Genomic DNA, 19,668 nt, shown 5'->3' with positions numbered 1-19,668 from the left:
TTGAAATAATAACAGTTTACTTGCTTTTTTTCCTTCTGTCTCATTTTCATTTGACTGCTCCTTATAAGATAAAGCTTGTAACAAAAGACCTCATACCATCTGATAACAAAATTAGTGGTACACATCTTGAGTACTTCACATCGTGTAATTACTTAGGGGAATGCTAAGAAGCGATGTAAAATGGGACTACCTCGTAAAACCTTCATCACGGAAAGTAAATGGATGACTTAGAATTATTGGAAAGGTTCTGGGGAAAGTACGATGCATCTCTAAAGAAAATCTCATACGAGACGCTATCACGACCAATTCTAGTGTACTGTCTCAGAGCTTTCAGTCCTTATCATTAGATATGACAAAAGATGTCGAACGAATTCAGAGTTAAGCTGCTAGGATTTCAAAGGGTAAGTATAACCGGTACGAAAGTGTTGCAGAAACTTAGGGAACTTAATAGGAATTATTGTAAGAAAGACTAAGCAAAGCGCTGGAAGCTAAATTTAGAGAACTTGTATTCGAAGAAGACTATGCGACCTTAATGCTATCGCCATCGTATATCTCACATAAGGACCAAGATAACACAATATGAGAAAATAAGGCACTTACATTGGCATCTAAATTGTCATTTTTCCTCGCTCAGTTCACAAAAGGATAGGACAAAAAAATAATCGATAATATTCGTAAGATAAACCCTGTAATGTGCACTGTACAGTGGCTTGCTGAGTAATTACCTATATGTAGATGCGGTATGCAATTCTGTATTAGAAAAGAAATCTGCACTACATAAAAAATCAAACTGGCAGCGGCGACTTGGCGTCATCCAGCTCCGCCTTTCACTCCCGCCGCTAGCTCATCGGCGTCTTCAGCCCCGTCTCCGCCTCCGTCTCTGGCACTAATGATTACGCCATCGAGGGACGGTTAAACCCTGATCTTAGTTGTTAAGTGCGGTTACATCACTCGCACGATTCGACTGCCCCGTCGTACAATGTTTCTCTCTAATTTGTTACTGAAATAATTCCACATATTATTTATAGTTCTCAGATCGGTAGATTTAGGCAGTGGCTGGAGATGTGAGGAGCCCCAAGTATTCACATGCGAAAGAACAACCGTCATGGCGCGTTGGACGTACTAAGCTGTGAACAACTCAGTCACAGTGTTCTATAAGATTCTACTAGTGTGTTGTTTTCTCCAACACATACTAACAATAATTAGTTTGCAAAGCCACAAGAAGTAAAATTTGTCCTTTTCACAAATGACAGAAATATAAAAAAATGAAACCATCTTTATAACTCAAAGAGCATCTAACGAAATATTTGAATATATCAAAAAATAGTAGTAAAGCAGGCGAATATCTTAAAGTGTTAAAAAGCGTCAGCATACCATAGATTACGATTACTACAAAGAACACTTATAACCTGTTTTGAGAACGAAACCGAAGACTTAGGTATCATTCAGTCTTTGTGACAGCAAACAGATCAGAGGATCATTTGTGGAACTCACATCCTAGACACAATGAATCGCTTAGTGAAGCTGCATAGTCGATATAAAAATTACAAAAATAATTTATTCCGCATTTTTCCATTCACAAACGTGTTATGAAATAGTCCTTGCGGGAAACTCACCTTCATGGAAAATAATTTCAGAACACCGCAGTGAATGATAATAATTACATTTAATTGCATGTATCTTTAAACGTCAATGCCCCCTACTGTGTACTGAAATCATGGTATCAGTCATCTCCTTTGTTTATATGAGTTTCGTTGAAACATCTAGCAGTTGTATGCAAACACCGCTAGTTCGCTTCTAAGAAGTTTGTCACATATTTCAATCTCACGAAGCTGAAGTTTACTCATTATTTACCACAGTAGTAAAACGATCTCTGCGTAATAAGTTCTTTAGCTGCCATCTAAAAATTAATCTGTGTTATTTTAGTACTGTTTACTTTTGTATCGAGCGGGAGCCGTTGTACTGAAAAAGAAATACTGTGACTTGATTAAAGAAATCATTTTCATGCAAGGCAGCAAGCACACTCAGTGACAAAATCTGCATACGTGTTGGAACTTTTTTTCGTTTTACATGTGGACTTCAGATCTGTGATAAGTGTGCCTACACATTCTATTGTTATGCGAAACTTTTATTAGAGACACCATCACATACTGCTGTGTGGATCATAAGGTGAAGTAAGCATAACACAGTTTATGAACCTCCAAAATGATGCAGGAAACTGGGTCAGAAGCTTACATTTATTAAAACTATTATTTAAAATTCTATCGAAAATGCACTACTTACACAGAGTTGTAACAGCTGTAATAATATTTTAGTTGACACTGTACAAGTGGCCGAATTTCGATAAGTTAAGAGTGAAATAAAGTGTTTACTTGAAATGCAAGTACAGTCTAAGCAGGGAAATGACTTATTTTAAGTAATTTACACCAGCCGTGTACGCATACACAAAAAAATTGTGATTTGAATTCGTGGAAAACAAAGTTCCGAAGACATCAAAATGAAAAGTTTCGTGTCCGCATTTCTCCAGCATTCGCTGTACCAGTCAATGAAGTTCGATGCAGTTTCGTCATAAATATGGCAGCCTGATATTGTTGTGTGTGTGTGTGTGTGTGTGTGAGAGAGAGAGAGAGAGAGAGAGAGAGAGAGAGAGAGACTACGAAATACAGTATCCATCTGTGTATCTAGAAAACTTATCACGATAATTTTATTTTTAACACCCACACTCCCACATTATCATCAAATAAACCATATCTTTGAAAAGTGGCTAGTTAATAAAGAAACGCAATAATAATGATGATTGCATAGTTACGCCTTTAACTGGAACTGGGCAAGTTTTACAGATATTCATGTAATTCTGAATGATTTTGATTATTACAGGAAAGATGAAGAAAATATTCCGTGATACTTCCAGTAAATTTATTTTCCGCTAACTTATCTTCTTTTATTGCTACGTTGCCGAATTCACTATTTTCTGTTCATGTAATAATAAAATAATTTTACTGAATAGTCATGTTGTGTTACTGATATATCGTAAGGTATGAAAAACGTTTGTGCAGCATCTATCTTTTAATAAACTCAAAATTCCTTGGTACAGCAGTTGAGAAAACCAAGATGTGCACAAATGAATAAACAAAGCAACTCATATTCAGTCACCTACCATAAGATGAAACGCTGGTTGGTGGGTAAGAACATTCAGCTTTTAATAACGATACCAACACTGTATCACGTCGTCCATGAGAGTTACAGAATATTCTGCTCAATCTGACTGACTGTTGTCGAGAGAAACACGGTACTTTCTCCTCCTAGCAACAATGAAACAAATGTAGCAGTTGCCAGTCAGCTTTATAACATTTTCATGCTAATTTTAATTACTTCATTATTTAAATTAATTTGATATAGGCCATCTTTTATTGTCAGTGTACGTTTAAAATCAGTACTAATTAATATTCGAAAACTATTTTATTATGTTACGTGTCTGCACGTCATGTTTCCTGGTGTGAACAGTTATCGACAGCGTATTATCGAAAAAAAAAAAAAACGAAATGCGTAACTTTCTGTTTTATACAATAGGGAGAAAGCGTATCTCTGAAAAGTAATTACTTTACTTACGTTTTCCAATGATGTAATCCCGAAACGAAGCACGCCGTGCCTACAACGCATCGTTCATAGTTTGTTTCGGAAGTCGCTGTTTTTTGTCAAAGTCACGGATACAGCTAACAGCAAACAGGAACGCCATATGCATTGTTTTCTTCAAAGAACATACATTGCATCAAAGATTGCTTACATCTTAATCAAGTGAACAACTGCAAGAATTCATTTTTTATTGTTATTCTTTCCTGTGTTTCGTAAAGTCTGAAACACTTAAATAACTTATTGGTTTCTCGCGATTCCAAATAAAAAGTCTATTATCCTGAGTTCAGCCTCCGTTTGATTTCTTTTTTTGCAATCTTGTGCCAGTTTCACCCTCGCGACATTTAGTTTACGTGAGAAATTAGCTTTCTGTCGTGTATCGAATACCACATTTAGTTGCACGTTTCCTTCTGTATGTTGAGTCATGCGGTTCTGCCATCTTCATATCGTCTAGTACAGCACTGTATTGTTGAAACCAAAGCTGGAATTGACTAGGGCTTTCTTCACTGCGTTGACACTCGTTAACTGATATCGCCTGTTCCAGTGCAGAAACATAGGCCTTCTACAAACATCCAAAAAGTTTTGCCTCACCTCGGTTCTGAGAGTTCCGGAACCTGTACAGAAAATTGGAACAGAGATCAATATAAACATCATTTCGCCCTTTTTATTGCTCATGAAAACCACACATTGCATCTTGTACCATCATACAGCGAGACCTTCGGAGGTGGTGGTCCAGATTGCTGTACACACCGGCACCTGTAATACCCAGTAGCACGTCCTCTGCATTGATGCATGCCTGTATTTGTCATGGCATACTATCCACAAGTTCATCAAGGCACTGTTGGTCAAGACTGTCCCACTCCTCAACGGCGATTCGGCGTAGATCCCTCAGAGTGGTTGATGAGTCACGACGTCCATAAACGACACTTTTCAGTCTATCCCAGGCGTGTTCGATAGGGTTCATATATGGAGCATATGCTGGCCACTCTAGTCGAGCGATGTCGTTGTCCTGAAGGAAGTCATTCACAAGATGTGCACGATGGGGTCGCGAATTATCGACCATGAAGACTAATGCCTCTCCAATATGCTGCCGACATGGTTGCACTATCGGTGGGAGGATGGCATTCACGTATTGTACAGCCCTTACGACGCCTTCCATGACCACCAGCGGCATATGTCGGCCCCACATAATGACAACCCAAAACAGCAGGGAGCCTCCACCTTGCTGCACTCGCTGGACAGTATGTCTAAGGCGTTCAGCCTGACCGCGTTGGCTCCAAACACGTTTCCGACGATTGTCTGGTTGAAGGCATATTCGACACTCATCGGTGAAGAGAACGTGATGCTAATCCTGAGCGGCAACACGGCTTATCCCGTCGGAGGTTCGAGTCCTCCCTCGGGAATGGGCGTGTGTGTTGTCCTTAGCGTGTTAGTTTAAGTTAGATGTTTAAGTTAGATTAAGTAGTGTGTAAGCTTAGGGACCGATGACCTCAGCAGTTTGGTCCCATAAGACCTTACCACCTAACAACAACAATCCTGAGCGGTCCATTCGGCATGTTGTTAGGCCAGTCTGTATCGGGCTGCCTGGTGTCGTGGTTTCAAGGATGGTTCTCGCCGTGGAAGTCTGGAGTGAAGTTGCGCATCATGCAGTCGCTTGCGCACAGTCTGAGTCGTAGCGCGACGTCCTGTGGCTGCACGAAAACCATTATTCAACATGGTGGCGTTGCTGTCAGGGTTCCTCCGAGGCATAATCCGTAGGTAGCGGTCGTCCACTGCAGTAGTAGCCCTTGGGCAACCTGAGCGAGGTATGTTATCATCAGTTCCTACCTCTCTGTATCTCCTGCATGTCCGAAAAACATCGCTTTGGTTCACTCGGAGGCGCCTGGACACTTCCCTTGTTAAAAGCCCTTTCATGACACAAAGTAACAATGGGGACACATTCGAACCGCGGTATTGACCGTGTAGGCGTGGTTGAACTACAGACAACAGGAGCCGTGTACCTCCTTTCTGGTGGAATGACTGGAACTGATCGGCTGTCGGCCCCCCTCCGTCTAATAGGCGCTGCTCATTTATGGTTGTTTACATCTTTGAGCGGGTTTGGGTTTAGTGACATCCCTGAACAGTGAAAGGGACTGTGTCTGTGATGCAATATCCACAGCCAACGTCTATCTTCAGGAGTTCTGCGAACTGTGGTGATGCATAACTTTTTTTGATGTGTGTATAAGTGCCGTGACAAATTATTACAAAAGCGACCTGAAGTTTCACATTGTGAAGTAATCCGTAATGTGTATAGTCGTGGACTGTATAAACAAATAAAGTGTAACATCTTTATTACAACTGCGGCTTGCTCCGAACGAAGTGTCAGTGCCTAAGATACAAAGCCATCACAAAATGAGGATGCATTTGTTTTCGCAAGACGGTAACCGCTACTTCAATAAAGACAGAAACTTGGAGTGCGCCGGCTGTGGTAGCCGAGCGGTTCTAGGCGCTCCAGTCTGGAACCGCGAGACCGCTACGGTCGCAGGTTCGAATCCTGCCTCGGGCATGGATGTGTGTGATGTCCTTAGGCTAGTTAGGTTTAAGTAGTTCTAAGTTCTAGGGGACTGATGACCTCAGATGTTAAGTCCAATAGTGCTCAGAGCCATTTGAATCATTTTGTAACTTACACATAGGACTACAAAATTCTTATTTTCAAAAGAGCCATCTGATTTTATAATTGCGTATTTTATATTTACGTTTACGCACAAATACACACACACACGCTCACAGGACAGTTACTGTGAGGTCAAGCGACCTTGGAGTTCAGTGGCACAGTGCGATACGTGCTGCTGATCCACTGACGTAGGTGCCTGAGCGGTGGTACCTCATCCTGTTCTCGATTAAAGCGATCTCCAATATCTTCACGTGCGTGGCTGATTTAGCTGCGACAGTCATACCGGCAACTACATGTAATCAAGGGCGCTCGTAACTGGCGGCAGTGGGGAGGATGGAGGCGGGGGGGGGGGGGGACAAGGGGTGGGCGCCCACCGCCTAGCTCTTAGGGAAAGGACAAAATACGGTATAGTCAGGAGTTTTTCTTTCAAGGAAATGATTTAAAAGTCGATATTATATAGGTAGAAAACAGTGTCGGAACTGGAACCTTTTGTGGCTGCTTGAAGTCGCCATTCGACTTCCAAAATATTAACAATACTCCATATTCTCAGGTCTCAACTCCCGCCGCCACCTCTTACATACTTTCGTAATGGCGCCCTTAGATGCAATATACCGACAGCTTCTAGCCGCTACCAACAAGCGCACCGATGCAATATTTTGTAGGGTTGGGGGCGCTAGACGTGAGGCTATGGTGTATTTTCAATTTTGGAGGACGAATCGCGACTTATAAGGTTCAAATGGTTCAAATGGCTCTGAGCACTATGGGATTTAACAACTATGGTCATGAGTCCCCTAGAACTTAGAACTACTTAAACCTAACTAACCTAAGGACAACACACAACACACAGTCATCGCGAGGCAGAGAAAATCCCTGACCCCGCCGGGAATCGAACCCGGGACCCCGTGCGACTTATAAGTAGCCGTAAAAAATTTTAAGAACTGACCATATTGAAGACCTATGTAATATTGACTTTTAAACTGTTTTCTTGAAAGAGACACTGATTTCCCTGAAAAGTAGAGGGAGAAGCCTATAATATGGGCGTTCTTGGCCATGAGAGTAAACTTTCAGTTTCGATGCGTTAGATAAAGTTCATCCCAGTTCCTATCGTCATTCATGTAGTATAGAGTGAAATCGAAAGAATCTTTTCGAAACATCTAGTGCGTTTTTGAAAACTGTCACTCGAACGGTCGTTACAGAGGAATCGTTTCTGCTACTTCTCCATGTCTAGTCAGCCGTTATCACACAGAGCTACACAGCATTTCCGCTGTTTACCAAACTCAGCCGTTTGTCGGCAACTTGTGAAATATAAACATTCGCTTGCGGCGGCCCCTCGGCGTAACGTGTGTAGTAGCCGGCCGGCGCAGCATCGGTGTAGAGAGATAAAAGACGTGTGTAACACGGCCGCTCCCCACTGCGCGCAGTCAAACCCCGGCTTCCGCCGGCTGGCAAACACGGGGCCCGCGGCGTTGCCGACGCGTCGTACGAGTTTCCCGCCGGCCGATAGAGGCGGCGCTTTTTACGGCCGTAATGGAGACGTTTTATTGCTGCGAAAACCGGTTCCGCCGTTCGGACGCGAGCGCGGGTGAGGAGTCTCATAGTAAAACAAGAAGAGGAGGGAGCGGGCCTCCGCGGCGGTGTGCCGGAGCAGCGGCGCAGCCGCACGCGGCGGGCTGTGGCCAAGTCCCGCCAGATAGCCATCTGCAGCCGCAATTAGGGAACAGGGGCGGCGGCGCGGCGACAGCCGAGGACGCGTGTGGGCGCCGGCCGGGCCGGGGCTGCGTCTGGCAGCCGCCTGCAGCCTGCAGCCAAGGACTCGGCGGTGCGTGCGCGCCAGGTGGCGGGCCCCCACTGCGTGTCGCTGACGTAAACCCAATAGCGCAGGCGGTGCTTCCACCTGCACTGTTCCCGCCTAATTATCGCCCGTTAACTCCCACATGAATACTGACATGTTTTTCAGAGACCGCTATAGGTCACAAAATTTGTTGACAGAGTCACCACCACTTAAAACTTCCGGACTGAAAGGCCGTGGTCGATGCATAAAAGTTCCTCCTAAAGCCGTCGGCACACGGACCGTGCTGTCGAATGGCACATTGAGCGCGTCAAGTTCAACGTGCTGCTGAACGCTCAGGAACGATGCGACTTGTGCATAAGGTACGTGGGCCCCAACGTGGTACACGCGATCGCAACGCACTCCGGCGGCAGTTGCGGGAAGTTTCTAGTTCGTAAATCACACTGTTTACTGAACGGGCATGCGTAAAATTCTCGTTAGCTCTATTAAAACGCACATTTCCTTCATTGCCCACAAAAAGGAAAGTACCATGACCAATCAATAAGGACACAGGCTTATGAAAGTGCCATTACAAATAGTGTGGTACAAATTTGGAATACTTCTCCGCATAAGATAAACATTATTTCGTCATTCCTACATTTTAGTAAAACCCCAAGGTCAGTCTTACTGCCCAGCAGCAGAATCCTTGCAACATGTGAATTACGAAGCCTAAAAGAAAAAGGAGCAAAATATCTTTATACAAGTAGCGCAAGCTGTCCAGTAGATTATGTCAATCGAACAAAGCCACCCCTCAAATCAATAAAAAAGGTGATCTTATATTTACATAACATCAAATATTATAGTATATACTTATATTAAACTAATAATAAAGTATCAGAACCTAATAAAACGCGAATGTTAGGGGAAAAAATTTGAAAGTGTGAAGACGCGAATCACCGTCCCAACAAACAACTAAATACGTGTCAGTGACCTTACGCGTTACGCGGAACCAACAACACATCCCTGGAATCTAACCATAGTACACTAGCCTTTGCTGAAAAATTTAATCGTAGATATTTTACTAATTGTAATGTAATTATGACAAATTGTACCAAGAACAATGCGTTTTGGGTGGATCTTCAGTGTGTCGCTGCATTCAATTAGCCTACTTCGTAATACGCAAGTTACAATAATTCTTTTGCCACGAATATGATGTTTCTCATTATTGTGTTGGCACGAATCACACAGTTAACAACGGGTTTTCCAGTGACTTTCAATTTGCTGGTACTCAGAAACGGCAAATATACATATAGGCTTGAAATGAATGCCAATATGGCGCCTCACAACTCTGTACTGAAGGGAGACGGCGTGCATGTGACGTAGGTGGCGTTGTGCCATCTCATTGGTCAACGCTCAGACGCACGCTCAGAATATCTGACATGCCAGATACCGCTCTGCACGTTCGGAAAGACTCCCGATCGTGCTGTTCCACGCAATGACGTCAGAAACTCGGCACGCTCAACGCTCAACGTTCGGATGCACGATCCGTGAGCCGGCGGCCTAACTATCGCCCGTTAACATGTTTTTCAGAGACCGCTATAGGTCACAAAATTTGTTGACAACGTCACCACCACTTAAAACTTCCGGACTAAAAGGTGTAAGACGTGTATATTTCTATTGTCTATTGTCAAACCACAATTTATGAAAAATGTTCATATTTTATTAATAGGATTATGTTGTGTTGGCAGAAGAGCCAACACCGTGTTACTAATGGAGGCCGAAAAGGCACGCGTTTTAGCTCACGCAGCAAGTGTGGTGTCTGGCGGTGAAACCACAGATTAAGTAGGAATAATTAATATTTGTCATGTTGGAAATAATTGTGGTAGCAGGGAAGGTCTGCACCAAAGTACTGTTGGCAAGAGAGACCGCAAATTGATATAATTCTAAAAAGGGCGGGAGAGACCGCGTATGGATACATTTTAAGAAAAGAGCGGGAAAGACCGCGCATTGATACATTTTGCAATGGCAGCAGGGATTGTCTGCCCCAGAAAGCATTGTTGGCAGGAGAGACCACACTTTAGCGTTCGTAGGAAGTCAGTAGCAAGCGAGATGTGAAGCGAGTTGGTAGCAGGTCTGAAGCGAGAGGTTGAGAGGAGCAGTGTGCCTGCCAGCCACCAGCTATGATTTACAAGAGATTATAAACGGATGTACAGAGACATCAACTAACTATTATCATAAGAGGAACTAATATTATTGAATTATTTTCTCTGCGAAACTCAAGACCACTGAAGGTATGTTTGCGCAATGCTAGTTGTAAGATTATTGTAAAAAGTATGTCCCATTTAAGCGTTTGTAAAATCATATCATTACCAGCAGTAAATATTTGAAGGAACGTTTTCGGAATATAATTAATTTTTGCCAGCAATGTTGCATTACTAATTATAATCCAACACAAAAACCATCAACGTAAAACTTTGGAAAAATTTTATTGTTGTCAAGAAAAAGTGTAACTATGAATTACCTAACTTGAGCCAAATTAATTAAAGAATAACGTCAGCTTTGCTATTAAAGAATAACGTCAGCTTTGGTAATAAATACAGCCACTTATTATGACAGCCCACCAGCAGTTAATAGAGTATAGTAAACCAGAGTAAGTATATTCATATCGCAGTTCGATGTAGCAGTCAGATGGCGATCCAGTAACAAAAAAATGGTTCAAATGGCTCTGAGCACTATGGGACTCAACTGCTGAGGTCATTAGTCCCCTAGAACTTAGAACTAGTTAAACCTAACTAACCTAAGGACATCACAAACATCCATGCCCGAGGCAGGATTCGAACCTGCGACCGTAGCGGTCTTGCGGTTCCAGACTGCAGCGCCTTTAACCGCACGGCCACTTTGGCCGGCTGATCCAGTAACAGTAACAATCCGTTTTGGGTGGATCTTCAGTGTGTCGCTGCCTTCAAGTAGCCTACTTCGTAATACGCTCGTTACAGTAATTCTTTTGCCACGAATATGATGTTTCTCATTATTTTATTGCAACGTATTACACAGTTAACAATGGGTTTCCCAGTGTTTCTCAATTTGCAGGTGCTCAGAAGCGGCATACATACGTATAGGCTTGAAATGAATGCCAATATGGCTCCTCACAACTTTGTGCTGAAGGGAGATGGCGTGCGTGTGACGTAGGTGTCGTTTTGCCATATCATTGGTCAACGCCCAGAATATCTGACATACTAGATATTACTCTGCACTTTAGGAAAGACTCCCGAACGTGCTAGTCCACGCTATGACGTCAGAAACTCGGCACGCTCAACGTTCGGATGCACGGTCCGTGTGCCGACGGCTTAACTTTTCCTCTCCGACTGCGGTAGACATCTTCAGAGGTAAATCGGCGAGTATATGGGCAGTGCTTATGGCACCACAGTCCGTCGTGTATCCTCTACACTGCCCGGTATATTCGGAGCTCCCACGAGTTCTGTTTGCAGTTCGCCCTTTACCTCTGAAGACGTCTCCCGCAGTCGGAGAGGAACTTAAGGAGAAAACTTTTGTACGTCGACCACGGCTTATCAGCCCCGAAGTTTTAAATTGTGTCAGTAACGGCCGAGAAAGCTTACACTGCATACTAAAAAATTATTCAAGAGGAAACTGTATGTCCCATACTGCCAGTGTTACAGTATCGAACTTTGTAGCTCATTCTTAACGTTAAGGCTTTCACGGCCAGCGTCTTCATTACATCTACATCTACATCTATACTCCGCGAGCCACCTTACGGTGTGTGGCGGAGGGTACTTATTGTACCACTATCTGATCCCCCCTTCCCTGTTCCATTCACGAATTGTGCGTGGGAAGAACGACTGCTTGTAAGTCTCCGTATTTGCTCTAATTTCTCGGATCTTTTCGTTGTGATCATTACGCGAGATATATGTTAGATATATGTTAGTTAAAACCTCTGAGATGAGAGGCCGTTGTCGATCTGTAAAACTACTTCCTCCTGACGTTTCGTTGCCAATTGAGGACAGCATCTTCCAAGATGAGTAAAAAAAAAAAAAGTCAGGAAGAACAAGTTTTACAGATCGACCACGGCCGCTCAGCCCTGATGAAGATAGTCTTAGAACTATCGAAACCTGGTTAATGTGCTTTTCATAAAAAAAAATTGTATACAACCGATTGGCTGAATATTACATTTTATATACTTCCATACACGGTTAGTGAGCTCAGCGCCACAAAATATTTAAAATATCCTTCTTAAGATATAGGCCATTTATTGGAAAAAATAGTCCTGAGATATGGAGGTTCAAAGTTTTTTTACTGATTTCCGGGACTCTGGAAGGCATGACATCAGAAAATGTATGGCTTACCAAATTATGCAATAAATTAAAAAAACGTCCAATTTGCAATGTTAATTTTCTTTATTGATGACTATTTTCGAACCCTAAGCTCATTAGTCTTTTCAATCATCCACTAAGCTACGCAATACCATCCTAACTTAGGTGAATCAAGTCCAGTCCTGCACTATTTTACCATGATGCGTTTAACTAAAATAAACAGTCGTGTGGCTGTCGTAATGGATGATATTGCATAGCTTAGTGGACGATTTGATAATGAGCTTAGGGCTCGAAGCTAGTCATCAATAAAAAGATTAATATTGCAACTTCGATAGTATTTTTGCAATTTATTGCATTATTTGATAACGTTTTTTTAAATTAAAAACTTCTATACAGAATTACAGTTCTGTCATGCAGAATTGCCCTGGGCCATATTCTGTGTCCTCTTCAGTGACACAGTCGCCCCTGCTTGCCCTCTTCTCTACTTTTCCCTTCTGTACTCATTTGCTGAGCTGCAAATTCTGCCTGGTGTCCCTATTTCCAGTTCACACAGCTCTGCCCTAATCGCACACCTAACCTCTGCAGAACCTTCAGTATATTAAAGCTCCCACCGTTAAATATTATTATAGCATCATACACTGCTAACTTCGGAGTCATGAGGGCAGCAAAAACGCTTTAGGTACGTTGTACCACACAACAGTCCTGAAGGAAATTTTCGCATTTTGGGTCTTCCCACGCAATTATTTGTTTAGTTGAAATAGATTTGCCAAATAATTGGATATTGGTTCGATTGCCCCAATTACCGTCAAAAGAAGAGAATGTGTGTAAATGCATCCACGTGGCGAGAAAATTCAGCTTGTCTATTACGGGGCGTGGACATCTCAGAAACATAATTTTAGTTACTTACACTTCCTTCACTATTGGCACACTTGTTTTCTACAATTTCAGTCGCCAATTTAGAGCTCACATAACCATTACCCGCTAATTTGTGTTTCCTTTGAGTTCAGTCATTTTACATATGTATAAAAGAACAATATATGTAAGTACACTACAGGTGTCTTTGACTAGCATACTGTTTTCTATCAAACCAGTGTCAGAAAAAAACGGACTAACTTGTTTATTCGTAATGCCAACTTCTGCGACGTAACAGTGGCATCAAAACAAGACCATTCACAGCCTTCTAGATTCTGTGGTTCCCAAGGAATGACTGTTCGTTTCTAGTTTTGCATACGAGGTGGTGCAAATTGTCAGTGACACATCAAATTTAAATATATTATTTGTATGCCTTAAAATTGTCTGTATTTAGTGTAAGATATACCAAAACATTCAGGAGCGTCTAAAGTACTTTACTGAACAGAAAACAGGAAATGTCAAATGTCTTCCAGTGCTCAATGAAGCAACATGTTTCGAAGTCACAAACTGATCTTCAGGCTACAATGACAATACAAAAATTTTTGTCACTACGCATAGATATCAAAATGTTTTGTAGAGACTTGACATGTGGCGTGATCACCCTGTGCAGAAAGAGAAGGGTAATCTATATGTTGGTTTGCTGTAGGTATAAAAAAATTAAACAATCACTTATTTTTTATGTGGGCCGTGGGTCCCTATTCCAAAATACTCTGAATCTATCACTGAACAACCTCTGAAAGTTTGTCCGCGAGTTTCGTCACCCTCTATTTGCGCTAGCAACTGAACAATATCCTGCGTTTCAACATACATCTCAGTTTTATACACTGCGCAGTCACATTAATGTGACCATCTATCAAAAGCCTGAATAACCTGCTTTAGGAGCGCGGTCAGTTGCGAGACGTGCAGGAAGAGAGCCACTAGGGTTCTGGAAGGTACCGGCAGGGATGTGCAGCCATGCCGACTGGGTGCCGTGGTCATCTGGACGAGGTATTGCGGTCGAGGATCCAATGCGCGAACAGCCCGATCGCTTTGTTTCCACAGATTCTCGGGAGTACGGTAAACTCATGTTGCTGCTCTTCTAACCACGCACGTACCCACTGCGAGTTGTGTGGCGCGTTACATTATCCTGCTGGTTGATATCTTCGTGCCGAGGAAAAACAATCTGGATGTAGGTTCAAATGGCTCGGAGCACTATGGGACTTAACATCTGAGGTCATCAGTCCCCTAAACTTAGACCTACTTAAACCTAACTAACCTAAGGACATCACACACATCCATGCCCGGGGCAGGATTCGAACCTGCGACCATAACAGCAGCGCGGTTGCGGACTGAAGTGCCTAGAATCGCTCGGCCACAACAGCCGGAAATCTGGATGTAGGTGTAGGCATGGTCCCCAAGAGTAAATGCATGCATGTGTTGATCCATTGTGCCTTTCAGAAGCCGAGCGGGATTATCCGAGCGGTGTAAGGCGCTGCAGTCATGGACTGTGCGTCTGGTCCCGGCGGATGTTCGACTCCTCCCTTGGGCATGGCTGTGTGTGTTTGTCCTTAGGATAAATTAGGTTTACTAGTGTGTAAGCTTAGGGACTGATGGATGACCTTAGCAGTTGAGTCCCATAAGATGTCACACACATTTGAACATTTTTTTGCCTTTTAGAAAAACATACTATCCAGAGAATGTCACGAAAACATTCCGCATATCATAACGCTCTGTCCCTCGGCCTGGACTCATCCGACTAGTCTTGCAAGGTGTTTGCCGTCTGTCCGATAGAATATAAAACGTGATTCATAAGTTGGTGTACCACGTCCGCCAACTCAAATATATATTTTACAATTTCGCTACCAGGTTGAATGCTGTGGTCCCAAAGTGATGTTGGGAGCGGTTTAACAGAGGATGTCAACCAAGTGAATTTTAGGAAATGGAATTTGCATCTCGCAGTTTGTTATTCGTTCTATGCCGTGTGACTAATTAAAAGAAAAAAAAATCCTCTGACTTTTTCTGTAACATTTAATAAGTGAGAAGAGACGTTGCAAGTTAGTAATAAAATCACGCCAATAGCGAATCGGTGCCACAGCGAAGTGTTGTGTCATCCCTGTTAGGAATGGCTCAAATGGTTCAAATGGCTCTGAGCACTATGGGACTCAACTTCTGAGGTCATTAGTCCCCTAGAACTTAGAACTAGTTAAACCTAACTAACCTAAGGACATCACACACATCCATGCCCGAGGCAGGATTCGAACCTGCGACCGTAGCGGTCTCGCGGTTCCAGACTGCAGCGCCTAGAACCGCACGGCCACTTCGGCCGGCTGTTAGGAATGCTGATAAATAAAATCATAATATAATGAAATAAACATGTGAACTGGTTACCTGATACCAGAATGATATTTTCACTCTGCAGCGGAGTGTGCGCTGATATGAAACTTCCTGGAAGATTAAAACTGTGTGCCGGACCAAGACTCGAACTCTGGACCTTTGTCTTTCACGGGCAAGTGCTCTACCATATGAGCTACCGAAGCACGACTCACGACCCGTTCTTACAGCTTCAATTCTGCCATTATCTCGTCTCCTACCTTCCAAACTTCACAGAAGCTCTTCTGCCAAACTTGCAGAACTAGCACTCCTGGAAGAAAGGATATTGAGGAGACATGGAGTTTGGAAGATAGGAGACGAGGTACTGGCAGTATTATAGCTGTGAAAACGGGTCGTGAGTCGTGCTTTGGTAGCTCAGTTGGTAGAACACTTGCCCCCGAAAGGCAGAGGTCCCGAGTTCGAGTCTTGGTCCGGCACACAGTTTTAATCTGCCTGGTTAGCTGACGATAAAGAAGCACTTAAGTAACTCAGAACAAGTTAATACCATAGAATGGGGTTAATTTGGGACTACAGAAGTAACTTTGGGGTTGATCGCAACTGTTTGGTTTTGAATCTCCGTCCATCACTTCATAGGGCTATTGTATTTTTCATTGTCGACTGGACCGTTAGCGTGAGATGCCACCTTGCGGCCATATTCGAAAGCTTTCTACCCACCGCCGACTGTCTCAGTGCCTTTTCCTATGATCTGTTGTGTTGTGTTTACTTTCTCCGGTGGGACAAAAGCTATTTTTTTAAAAGTGTTTTCGAGTAGGTACGTTACTTTAAGCATGTCATGACTCAGTTTTAGAGCAGCAAATCAAAATTATTATCTGATGCTTCGTTACGACACACAAATTTGTGAAAAATCAGAGGTTAGAGGGGCAACTTTGGGACTGTCCCAGAGTAACGTGTCGTGTTGTGTTATTGTCAAGACCAAGTTTCCAGTATCGTTAAAATGACTAGTTTGCTCAACAATTCAACGTTTCTGAACGTGTGTTATTTATTCGCTTTCTCTAGACACGCGATTGAGTAGAAAGCAAATTAAATTGTCTTGTAGGATAATGTTAAAGTTCATGCTTTGCCAGATTGTAAACAATATTGTCTTCCAGCGTATTATTAATTGCATTTAAGAAGACCTAGTACGCAAAAAATAATTTAATATTTCAATTAAAATTACAAAGCCCTTCCTCGTTGACATTCAAATAAAAACATACAAAATAGCAATTCTCACGGTCCCAGAGATACTTCCCAAGCATTAATAGGGCATTTAACATATGAAACTGCAGATATCCCAAAGTCAGCCTCATGATAAATTCGCTTTCAGGTTTCCAGAAGGGGGAGAACATACAGGAATTATTCGAAAGAAACTTTAAAGAAAGCCCTCCATGCGATCGAGTATAGAACGGTGACACAACCCGGAAGGCGTCTCACAAACACGGCATTCCGAAGAATACGCTTCACTTAAAAAGTAACGATAAATATAGCGGATTTGTTGGTCGTAGGACCGTCTTCTCAGAAGAAGAAGAAGAAGGTTTAACCGCGCGACTATTACGGTCGCAGGTTCGAATCCTGCCTCGGGCGTGGATGTGTGTGACGCCCTTAGGTTAGTTAGGTTTAAGTAGTTCTAAGTTCTAGGGTACTGATGATCTCAGATGTAAAGTTCCGTAGTGCTCAGAGCCATTTGACCCATTTGAAATGTGATGATATGAATGGAAAAATGACAAAAGCTAATTTTAAAGGTAATCCAGTCTTTATGTCGATCCTTATTTTAAGAGCATTGCATTTGGTTGAAGTTTTCTGTAGGAATTTTATAAAGCAACATATGGCCTTGTCTTATAGTTGTAACAAGTGTCAAGGAAGACAACTGTACACAGGAAAGTTATTAAGAAATATTTTTCTAATTTGTCTAGAGATGAGAGCTTTATGGAAAGGTGCATTATTGTCAAGGCTTAACGAAGCATTAGTAAACATTGAGTCTTTGTTCTCATTTATCAGTCGTTAAGATGGGTTCCCCATTATCATTTTTAACTGTCATGACTCTGTTTGCGTACTTGCATAACACATTGAGAGTTGTGTACTGAGAAACATTAAAAAAAAAGAAAAAATGGTTCAAATGGCTCTGAGCACTATGGGACTCAACATCTTTGGTCATGAGTCCCCTAGAACTTAGAACTACTTAAACCTAACTAACCTAAGGACAGCACACAACACCCAGCCATCACGAGGCAGAGAAAATCCCTGACCCCGCCGGGAATCGAACCCGGGAACCCGCATTTTTTACAAATTTGTAAGATACTGCACATCGCAATTACGGCAAAAATTTTTGTTAATAGCAACAAGTTGCAGAGCAGACGGCCGTTCCATGCGCACAGGTATGCCAGTAAATTTAACTAACAAATATCATGTCGATTGTACGGCACAGTGATGGTCAGAGTGTTTGTGAAAATATCAGTATCACGTCTAAGGTTTAATAGCAGTAAAAGATTTCATTAAAGTGCTACCTTGTGCATTTTCAAGTACTTTGATCAAAAAGACAGATGTGTTAAATTTTATGTTGCTTTGTTGCGAAATTAATATAATAGTTTTGATACAGAGATTTTGCAAGACTAAAGACAAAGATTAACAATATTCGGGACCAACATTTTAACCTCAGTGATTTTGTTTTGCAGTCAGACGGCGTTATAAATCTTATTGAAAACGCATTGCCTTCTCGCAGTCGTATTGTTTGATGGACCGGATGCTCTGGATTTCATGTCGTGTAGCGTGAGCTCCACATACTTCCGTTCACCGAGATTTACGTATTTGGTATCAAAATAAATTACAAAAAAATGGTTCAAATGGCTCTTAGCACTATGGGACTTAACATCTGAGGTCATCAGTCCCCTAGAACTTAGAACTACTTAAACCTAACTAACCTAAGGACATCACACACATCCATGCCCGAGGCAGGTTTTCGAACCTGCGACCGTAGCGGTCGCGCGATTTGGGACTGAAGCACCTAGAACCGCTCGGCCACCCCGGCCGGCAATAAATTACACGTTTCTCTCACTGGAGACAAGAACAGTAATTTCATCACAATTTTCCAGGTAAAGAATGGGCTCAGGGCTTCCTACTCAGGTAGAAGCAGGTATTGTTTCAAAGAACTGCAAGGAACGCACTGCTGTCGACGAAGACTTAATCGGTTTTACGATAACTTTGTGGCAACGACCTTGCCGCAGTGGATACACCGGTTCCCGTCAGATCACCGAAGTTAAGCGCTGTCGGGCGTGACCGGCAGTTGGATGGGTGACCATCCGGGCCGCCATGCGCTGTTGCCGTTTTTCGGGGTGCACTCAGCCTCGTGATGCCAACGGAGGAGCTAATCGACCGAATAGTAGCGGCTCCGGTCAAAGAAAACCATCATAACGATCGGGAGTGCGGTGTGCGGACCACACGCCCCTCCTATCTGCATCCTCAGCTGAGGATGTCACGGCGGTCGGATGGTCCCGATGGGCCACTTGTGGCCTGAAGAGGGAGTGCTATATCCGATAACTCTGAAGAAGAAATTCCTAGTGTTTCGTCCGACAGAGTCTGAAACTATGATGAAACAAATCTGTTAGATGACGCAGGCAAGGACAAGATTATTACAAAGAGGGATAAAAAGTATCCTGAAAGAGTTCAAACCTCTTCTAAAGCATGTATCTCGATTATGGTTTGCGGGAATGCTGCCGGAGACTTGGTGTCCCTGTACTGCCCCTGCACATCAATTATAAGGTAGAAAAATATTATGGACAACATGGACCGACATTGGACCAGCAGAAGCTCGTTACAGTAGGTCAAAATCAAGATGGTTTTACTGCCAGCGTTTTGAAAATTCGTTTATGTACCTCATGTTAAACATTTTGCGGCGTTAAGATGGCGTGAAGGTTCTGCTTGGAGCCAACTTAACCTCCCATATCAACATAGAAGTGCTGCGTCTTTGTGAACAACTTAACATAAAGTTGCCTCCAAATGCTACTCATCTCCTGCAGCCTCTTTATGTGTCCTAC

At 42.8% G+C, this 19,668-nt stretch overlaps 1 pseudogene; it reads left to right on the top strand.

Moving 5' to 3' along the window:
- The first annotated feature begins 18,839 nt into the window (after nt 1-18,839).
- Nucleotides 18,840-18,957, top strand: LOC126237621 (5S ribosomal RNA; annotated as a pseudogene).
- Nucleotides 18,958-19,668: the final 711 nt, after the last annotated feature.

Source organism: Schistocerca nitens, chromosome 2 (genome assembly GCF_023898315.1).
Source record: "Schistocerca nitens isolate TAMUIC-IGC-003100 chromosome 2, iqSchNite1.1, whole genome shotgun sequence".
Taxonomy (NCBI): Eukaryota; Metazoa; Arthropoda; class Insecta; order Orthoptera; family Acrididae; genus Schistocerca; species Schistocerca nitens.
Note: the sequence above shows the minus strand (reverse complement) of the source record. Positions and strands in the feature narration are given on the sequence as shown.